General features: G+C 39.4%; 1 pseudogene; it reads left to right on the plus strand.

Moving 5' to 3' along the window:
* LOC106835638 (ubiquitin-conjugating enzyme E2 variant 2-like) overlaps positions 1 to 10,127 on the plus strand; it is a 155,031-nt pseudogene extending 144,904 nt beyond the window's left edge.
* Positions 10,128 to 10,425: the final 298 nt, after the last annotated feature.

Here is a 10,425-nt window from a genome sequence, read left to right on the forward strand (position 1 = left end):
TATTGACTTGAGACCTTTCTTCTTTTTAAAGGTAGATATTTACAGCTATGAATTTTTCTCTGAGAACTGCATTCACTGCTTCTTATCAGTTTTCATGTGCTGTGTTTTCATTTACATTTGTATCAAAATATTTTCTAATTTCCCTTGTGATTTCTTCTTTGACCCATTGGTTGTTTAAGAACGTATTGTTTAATTTCCACATATTTGTGGAATTTCCAGTTTTCTTTCTGTAATTGATTTCTAGTTTCATTCCAATCTGGTCAGAGAAGATACTTTGTATAATTTCAATCGTTTCGAGTTTGTGGAGACACATTTTGTGACCTAACATATGGTCTATCCTGGGGAACATTCCATGAGCACTTGACAGGGATGTGTATTCTCTTGTGATGGGCTGGAGTGTTCTGTGGATGTCTGTCTGGCCTGGTTTGTTTAGAATGTGACTCAAGTCTTCTATTCTTGTTGATCTTCTGTCTAGTTGTTCTCTTCATTATTAAAAGCAAGATATTGAAGTTTCCAACTATTATTATAGAATTGTCTATTTTTCTCTCTAATTTTTTGGATGTTTGCTTCATGTATTTTGGGGCTCTGTAGTTAGGTATGCATGCGTTTATAATTTTTATATCTTAGTGGATTGACTCTTTTTTCATTATATAATATCTTTCTTTGTCTCTTATAACAATTTTTGGCTTAAAGTCTATTTTGTCTGGTGTTCATACAGCCACTCAAGCTCTCTTTTAGTTATTGTTTGCATGGAATATCATTTTCTGCTGTTTCACTTTCAAGTTATTTGTGTTTTGGCTTTAAGGTGAGCTTCTTGTAGATAACATACAGTTGGATATTGTTTTAAAATCCGTCCTGTCAATCTCTGCCCTTTAATTAGAGGATTTGAGTCATTAACTTTTAATGTAATTATTGTAAAGGGAGGACTTCAGCCATTTTGCTATTTTTTATATGTCGTTTATCTTTTTTGTTCCTTAATTCCACCTTTACTACCTTTTTTTGTTTTAAATTGGTATTTGCTAACATACCATTTTGATTGACTCTTTGTTTATTTTACTATGTATTTTTTAGTTATTGTTTTAGTGGTTGTCACAGGGATTACAATTAATATCTTAAATTATAACAATCTACTTTGAACAAGTACCAACATAGTTTCAATAGTATATAAAAATTTTGCTCCTATGTTGTTTGGTTCTTCCTATTTATCTATATTTTATACATTGTGTCTCCATCAACATAGATATATAACTATTGTTTTATGCAGTTATGTTTTAAACCACATAGGTAAAAAGAGATGTGACAAACCCAAAATACATTAATATTAACCTTTATATATTCCTATGTAATTACCTTTACTGGTGTTCTTTATTTTTCCATGGGGATTTAAGTTACTATCTATTGTCCTTTCATTTAAACCTGAAGGAATCCTTTCAGCATTTCTTGTGGAGCACATCTACTAGTAATGAACCTCTCAATTTTCATTTATCTGGGAATGTCTTAATTTCTCCTTTATTGCTTAAACAGTTTTATTGAGATACAGTTCACATACCATAATACAATTTACCCACTTAAAGTGTGCAATTAAATAGTTTTTAATATATATGTGCAACCATCGCCACAGTCAATTTTAGAACATTTTCATCACCTCAAAAAACAGCCCATACCATTTAATTATCACTCCTCTCTGGTTTCTTTTAAGTAATTAATCAAAACATTTATTTTGGCTTATAATTATTGTCCTATAGTGTGGGAAACTTTAGCTATGATTTCATTTCTGAAAGAGCTTATACTCTATCTTAGGAGAGAAAACCTAACAAATCTGTAACAGCCTAGTTCTGTCACTTTTAAGCTCTATGACTATGGTAGATTGTATTTTCCAAAAGTGGCTACAATAATCCCTTGAGAAGGAGTTGGATATTTTGAAACTGGCATTTGGGTAGCGTGGTCTGGTTGTGTATATCAGATGGGTGGAAGGAGCAAGATGGAAGCAAATAGAGTGCTTGCATCATGACTTCCTAGCATAAAGCAGATATGTAGTGAATATTTATTGATAGAAGGGATGATGGAATCAATCATTAATTGTGGATGTCCTATGAAGAACTTATCTGGAATAGTGGTTTTAGAAAATGCAGGCATGAGAGATTACTAGAGATCTAGAGGGAAAAAGTAGCTGTACCTGATGAAAGAGCAAAGATGAAGAAGACGCTATGATTTTCATCCTGGGAAACAGAAGAATGGAGAAAAGTGCAAATTGAAAACATACAGTACTTGAAAAGGCAAGTCTGTGGCTTTGGGGTCACCCTTTATTCTCATGATCATTACATGCTAGCCATGTTAAATTTAAAAAGTTTTAAGTTGAAAATGAGAGAAATAAAAGGAAGGTGGTTGTCCAGCTCCTAAGGAAACATGCAATGCTTAGGTGAGCACCTCTGATCTTGATTCTTTGCAAAGACAATAGGATTCCAATGGGGATTAAAATGCAGAATAGATATTATAACAGAAGAGTAAGAATAGTGCTCTTGGTATTATGCTAAGTGAAATTAGTCAGACAGAGAAAAACTAATACTGTATGATTCCACTCATATGTGAAAGACAAAAAAAAAAACCCACAACAGGGCCTGACCCCATGGCTGAGTGGTTAAGGTTCTGTGTGCTCCACTTTAGTTGTCCGGGATTTGCAGGTTCCAATCCCACGTGCAGACCTACTCCACCCACCAGCCATGCTGTGGAAGTGTCCCACCTACAAAAAAATAGAGGAGGATTGGCATGGATGCTGGCGCAGGGCGAATCTTCCTCAATCTAAAAAGAGGAGGATTGGCAGCAGATGTTAGCTCAGGGCTCCTCAGAATCTTCTGAATCTTCCTCAGGAAAAAACAAACAAACAAACAAACAACAATAACAAACAAACACATAGATACAGAAAATAGATTGGTGGCTACCAGAGGGGAAGAGGAGTGTGGGAGAGGGCAAAATGGGTAAGGGAGGCATTTGTACAGAGATGGACAGAAACTAGACTTTTGGTGGTGATCACACGTCACGTATACAGAAGTAGAAATATAATGATGTACACTTGAAATTTATATAATGTTATAAACCAATGTTACCTCAATATAACAAATAATCATTTGGGAATGGGGGAAAAATAGTACTCTCTACTCAGGTTGTGTGCCTAAAACCTGTTGATTAATTAATTGATTCAATGATTCCTTCATTCAATAAATATTTATTGAATATCTGCTACGTGCGGGGCAGGCACTGTGCAAGACACTGAAGATACAGTAACAGCAGGTCATAGTTCCTTTCCTCAAGGAGAGGCAGGTAAGTAAACACACTATCTTAATATAATGTGATAAGTCCTTCTCTGGGACTCAGTGCAGGAGTTAGAGGAGCACACAGGAGAGGCCAATGGCTGATCCCAGAGATCAGAGACCCAGTCCTTTCAGCTGAGAGCTAAAGGGTGATTAAAAGTGTGTGAGTCAGATGAGGTTGGGTGGGTCGGATGGGGAGCATTCTGAACAGATAACCAGCATGCGCAGTCATCGAGGTATTGAAGGTTTTAGGAAATTATTGATGGTCCAATATGGTTGGGACTGACAAATCACAGTTGGGTTGGAGAATAGGCATTTGAGTCTGAGGGGTGAGCAGAAACTGGATCATATAGAACTTAGTAGCTCTGATAAAGATATTTGAACTTTATCAATGGGGAGGATGGAGCAGGTTAACAGCCTCATCTTACAAACGAGTGCACACAAGTACACACACACACACAGATTCAGGGAAGTTTTACCCATCATAAAGCCACAGTTTGATGCTCCCTTGAGCACACAAAACTTATTACGCACATTAAGTTTAAATTGTGTGTTTGACTCTGCCTGCTGTCTGGGAGGAAAGGGTGACGGGAGATTATTTACACGTGTACTTCAGGCACTGGTTGAGGAAACATGGAATCGGGATCTCCTTCAAAAGGAGAGTAAGTATTCTAGATTGTGGCGGCGACTTCCTTGACATAGAGGGCAGTTCTTAGAAGAGAAGGTGAAATGTATTAGTCTAGGGCCAACCCACTGGTTAAAAATGAGGAAAACCCAATTTTTGAAATTTCCACTTCCCACAGCAAGTTCCTTCAGAGTGGGTTAGTGATGTTCCTAGTGGAGGCAAATCAATTTGCAACATGAAGCATTTCTGTCTTGTCTAGGAAGTGGCAGGGACCAAGAGGGCAAAAAGAAGTTACGGATGAGCAGCCTTACTTGACCGAGGAGCAAAAAAAGCAAAGTGAGTGATTTGCCCCAAATGCTTAAGATAGAAAGGAGACTAGGTTTCCCTTGTAAGGACATTTATCAATTCCCTAGTGGGATGCAGACTGAGTTTCATCAGATACAGGAGAGGATTTATACTGATTGGAGGCCAAGGTCATTGAGTAACCAGCTAAGGCCAAGTGAAGGGGTATATATGGGACCATTTGCTGGAAAGCAAAACCTCTGGTGGTGGAAAAAGAAATTCAGATTAATGGGTTTGATGACAAGAAAGAGGATCCAGACAGGAAATAGTGCCCTCCCACGCAGAGTGGTTTTTAAGCAAGGACTGTTTCTTGGGGTGGAATTCTCGTGAGCCAAGTGGGAAGAGCGGCTCACCCTTTCCTTCCTCCCTAGGCATGACAGGGGAAGGTGTTTGCTGGAGAAAAGAAGAGAAGAGAAGATATTGTAGGGACTTAGGCTCGAGATGAATTGGGATCTAAACAGCCTGTGAAACTGGGTGGCTCTCAGGGAAGCTCTCCCACTTCAGATGTCAGCTTGCACTTACCTTACCCCAAAGAGATGCCCCAAATATAGCAATGACAGGCACTATTAGGAATGCCTTGCAGCCTTGAAACAGTCCAGCTGTGTTGGAACTGCTGTAGAATTAAGATTTTTGATAAGGTGGTCACGTGGGTATGAGCAAAGATGGTTAATTTTGCATGTGAACTTGGAAGAAACTGCTGGGCTTTTGCGCTGAATCTCAAGATTCTAAGGTCAATTTTCTATGAGGTTTGTCCAAGTCCCTGTCTTCTATTTCTGAGTTTTCAAAGTGTGTATATAAGAAGTGTGACAGAGCATTATAATGAGGTAAACCAAAACAAAGCACACACACACGAACACGTACACACCACGGGGCAATGGAGCAGAAGCCCAGAGTAGAAAGAAAGCACGAAGGGGGCTTGGTTCCCCAAAAAGCAATAAGCAGATGCCTGACCCCAGAAGGTCAGCTTCCCTCTCTAGAGAGAGAGAGCACTAACCCTGCCTTGCCCTACCTTCAGGCATGATGGGAAAAGTGAATGAAAAGAACCATATCTATGTATTTTGCAGGTAGACGTGTTGTAAAATAAAGTGTTTTATAATTATCCCATTAAAAAGAATCATGTCCAAGGACATTTTCTATAGACCTTAGCTGTCCTCCAGGTAGGAAAGGAAAACAGCAGCAGCAACAACAACAAAACAGCTCTGACGATCTGAATCCCTATGTTGGGTTTATGCTCTGCTGCTTTTGCTGTACGTTTCTGCTGTCTGTCAGCAAGTTGCTTCCACAAATAGCCTTTGTTCACCTTCTCCTCTTATGCAGCTTTTTCTGACTCCTGGTCCACTCTTCCTCTCCCTTGCCTGTACTCAGCACTGCTGGCCTGAAATGCTGGTACTTGGGACCTGCTGCCTGTGGCTGGCTCTTGGTGTCCCCAGTTCCCCAAGCAATTCTAAACAACTGGCAAGTGCGCAGGATCTTATCCACCCACGTCTGCCTCAGATTTCAGCATACAGCTGAGAGTAAGTATTTTTTGATCAATTGCTTGATAAATAAAAATATTTTTAAAAGTGAAAATGCAAAAATTCAGCTCAACAAGAGAACAGTGGCATGACCTTTTTTAGTGTTCCGAAATGGAAACGTACTGACCGAGAACTATTAACTCATCTCCCAAACTCACAGAAGTAGAAACATACCAGATTTAGGTTTCATAGTTCACATTTCTTTAGCAGGAGTTGTCGTTTTTACTGTGAACTCTATGTAGACCAAATCAACACTGAATTACAGAACAGTGAAAAATTGTAGAAAATTGATAACCTCTGTTTATCTTAGGAACACAAAGGTACCTATTTGACAGATATTTTTTTTTAATCTCAATAAATTCTATTTTTAAATGGTGCAATAAAAAAGAAAGAAAACAGGAGTGTGGAATAATAGAGGACTGGATTTGGCTTTGAAGTCTCAGGTATGAGAATAATACACCATCCCTAGTGACCTTCTCTGGGCCTCAGTTTCCTCAGTTACGGTATCAATATGGTAATAAAATATGCGTGCACAACCTCTCAGGGTTTTGAAGGACTCCAGCAATCTAAGGCATGTAGCCATGATTTGTAAATTCTAGAATGCTTCACCATATTAGTTAATATTATTACAAAAATTAGACAAAGCTCTCCGCCCCTTCTGTGGAAAGGGGATTTGGCATTCACCATGATCGTTGTATAATTTCAGATAAGCAGACCCACTTAGGTCAGAGTCGACACTCTGGAATTTTGAGAAATGAATGATCTAATTTCATTTTTGTTTTTGTAAAATCGTCAGACAAATTGTTTTGTGGTGTGTGTGTTTTTTTTCTGCTTTCTCTTAACATCTGGTTTTCCTGATTTGATCAGAACTAGACATACCAGAAGAGTGTAAAAAATATTTTGGGATATATTTGCAGACACTAGTCACTTGGATCTCTTCATGCATTTTATGGGTGCTTATCTCAGCCCAGCCTAGACACTTGAGTCTTTAAATGTTTCTTATGTACAAGATGATGCAGTTATCAGGTGAACCTCTTTTTATATTCAACTTAATTAAGAAATTTGTTGAGAGTGTACCAGCCCGAACTCCCTTACAACAGAAAGACGGTGGCCAAAGTTGTTCAGGTGATTTCATATCACAGTGTGGTAGGAGAAAACCTTCTGAGGATGTGGCTCGTCATGTGGCGTGCAAGTGCGAAGCCATGAGTCCTGCCCTTACGGTGCAATTAGAGCTTTTGCTCTCTCAAGGCTGACTTCTGACCTACACGCCCAGGTCTCTCCCTTACTTCTTTGCAAGCATGAACTTTCCAAGGCTCAGGTGGCTTTGTCCTGGCTGTTGAAGCAGGTGTGGAGCTGACAGCAGGCAGAGTTGCTCTCAAGTCCCCCTTTCTTCCCTCCAGGCCAAGGCTACTATGACCTCCCTAAGCTTAGGCATGAGCAGCCAGATCAGCTTGGGTTCTGTCTCCCTCCATGTTTCAACCCCATTGACTCAGCTGAACTTTTAAGAAGAGTTTGCAGAAGAAAGTTAGGTTATTAACCACCTAGCCAGTGTACTCCAAGGCGTAAATGGGCAAAGTGTGGAATTTATGCACATAGATCAAACCACTGCTCAGTCCACCAGGAATAGTCTCAGTTTATAAATAAAGTGGTCAGTTGGTACTCAGTATTCAGCACTAGGTGCTACATGAATGAATGAGTGGATAGTGACCCACTGGTTTTTTTACACCGTGAGCCTTTGGATGTCAGTTTTCATTCATTCGGTAATGCAGAGAAAAATGTTGATTGAATGCCTATGGCATCAGGCTGTATCAGAATTCTGGGGACACAATGGTGACAAGACCAGCAATAGTTTCTGTACCTGGAAACCATCTAGTCTAGAAGAGAAGAGAGACTTGAATCAAAAGGACACATATTCAACTATAAAACCTAGCACTATGATAAGTGCTAGGAAGGAAAGTTACTGAGTGCTATGATGGCCTAAAAATGAGGGACCCAGTCTAGTCTAAGTGTTAAGAAGGCTTCCCTAAGGAAGCAACATTTGAGGCCAGATTTGAAGAGCGAGGATGGGTCAGCTCAGAAGAGAATTTCTAGAGAAACAGTTGTTCCAGCAAACACTCTGCTACAGGAGGAATTAGGTCTTCTGAAGTGTTGAAAGAAATTGTGTGGTGTGGAGTTAGAGCAAGGAGTGATACCTGCTGATGTGGAGTGGTAGGCAGAGCCCAGACCGTTAAAATCTTTGTGACCCAGATAAGAATTATGGTTCTTAGTCTAAGAATAATCGAAAAACATGAAAGGATTTGAAAAGTTTGATATGAGGGGTAGTTTGGAGTGGTGAGCGTGAATGTGGGACACTTGTTAGGAAGCTATGACAGTAGTCAAGATGAAACAAGATGGTGGCCAGGAAAGACTAAGGCAGTGGCAGAAAAAAAGGAAGATAAGTGGACAGAACGGAGAACTTGGTAAGAAGTGACAAAACTTGGCTCTAGATTAGATATTTATGTGATGATGGGATGCAGCAACAATAACTTCTGGGTTTTTGGCTTGTGCAGTTGGATAGGCAAGGGTGCCATTTCCTGAGCTAAGGAACCCTGAAAGAGCACCAGATGTGAGAAAAGATCACAGATTCTTTTTGCACATGTTAATATTGAAGTGCCCAGTGCCATCTCAGTGTAGACATAGAGTAGGCATTTGGATACACAAGACTAAAGCTCAGAGGAGAGGTCACAGCTGAACACATAAACTTGACAGTCATTGCTACAGAGGGGGCATGCACATTTATGAAGCCACAGACATGAATGAAATGCAGTGAAGTGAAGGGGACATTCCTGCTGGTAGCCTTGCTCCACGTCTATTACCAAGTTCTTGGTTCTCAGTCACACACCGAGAGGTGCCTCCTCTCAGGCCATTGAGGATGTTTTTTGTTCTGTCTTGGCAGGTTTCTTTTCAAATTAAATAGGAGAGTTTGTGTGTGTGTGTTTGTGTGTGTGTATAGAGGTAAAGGTTTATTCTGTGGATCCAGGGTTGGAAAGTTACCATGGAGTGAGTTGGTTTTCACTTTCTAGTGCTCTAGCCTGCCAAAGTTTTCAAAATGGAGGGAGTAAAGTGGCTTTTCCTGGAGCATAACGTGTTTCCTTTACTCTTGGCTTTTTACAAAGCTCACACCTTTTTCTCCAAGGTTCCCTACTGCTTGAAACTTTAAACAGTCTGATTTTGTTTCTAATTTTCTCATAATTTCACCACCCACAAATCAGCTGGATAGCTATACTTTTTCTCTTCCAGGAAGGTTTACTAGGAGTTGAACACCTACTCTTTATTTTCCCACCTGCCTTGGCATATGATTCTGATTCCTAAAATGAGTCTACTGGTTATGGCACGATGTGGTGCTGGCACTCCATCCCCACAGGTGCCCAAACATTCTGTTCCTTTGAGAGGGCACTATCAGAGGTCTCAGTCTTTCCAGTGGAATTGGATGGCTGGATTTTCATGGACGTTTACTTCCTTGGTCTGCTTTGTATTGATTGGGAACACACTTTAACAACACTTTCCTCATCGTTCCTCAGGTGGTCTTCCTGACTTTTCTACATGTCTTGAGGAAAAGGTAGAGTTTTGCAGGGGCCAAAATGTGGATTTTGGAAAAGTGAATGTTTCTGCTTATGGCTGATAGTTAGGCTTACCCAAGGATAAGATGTTAGGGTCTGTTTTTATTACCTATCATCTTTTAGTTCTAGTTTGGAAAAAGGTATATTTTGCTTTGAATTTAATTGCCAACCAATATAGAGTGAGTGTCTAGTACAATCTTCTGGGCTCATGCCCTGGGGATACCAAAATAAGAAATAAAGATATGATCCATGCCTTCAAGATGCATATTTGTATAGTAGGGAAGACAGAAAGAAAAAGTCCAGGTCTAAGGTGATATGATGACAAAGGTAAGGGAGCAACTAATATGAAGAGAAGAAAAGATTCCACTGGTGATTTTTAAGAGCTATGTATTTTAAGGAACTGGGCCTGATTAGCCTGGACAAAACTGACATATTAATAGTTTATTTCACAGGAAAAGATGGTGGTCTCCAAAGACAAATTGTGAAGACAGAATACATAATCAGAAAGTAGAATGTGGACCTAAATACTCAGAAGCTCCTCTATCAGTTAGATTTGTAAGAAAAACTAATGTGAATGAAATAAGTAATTCCAATGGAATGGTGGATGCACAGAAATACCAGTGTTAGTGAAATAGCAAAATTTGCATAACATTATAGCTGGACTTCAAGACAACTAATGATGTCCAAAGAAAATATGAGGCTTCCACAGCCACCAGAAGGACAAACATACAACAATTAATTTTAGTGGATTTCAAACTTGTTTTAAATCTCAACAACCTTCTACTCATGTTCATGTCTTGATTAAATATCGCAATGAAAAATACCCATGCATTAAGTAGAAGAATTCCAGCTGGTAAGCATGACCCAGACAGTTGTAAGAATATATTTAATATATGTAAACGAGTTATGTTTTCACGTATCAGGAGGGAAAATGCAGTACGATTTTTTCCATCTCGTTAAGGCACTGTCATTTCAGCATAAGCCTGGAGTACTTGAAATAGAATTCAGGTTTACAAGATGAAAGCATGGTAAGAAGT

Source organism: Equus asinus, chromosome 6 (assembly GCF_041296235.1).
Source record: "Equus asinus isolate D_3611 breed Donkey chromosome 6, EquAss-T2T_v2, whole genome shotgun sequence".
Lineage (NCBI taxonomy): Eukaryota > Metazoa > Chordata > Mammalia > Perissodactyla > Equidae > Equus > Equus asinus.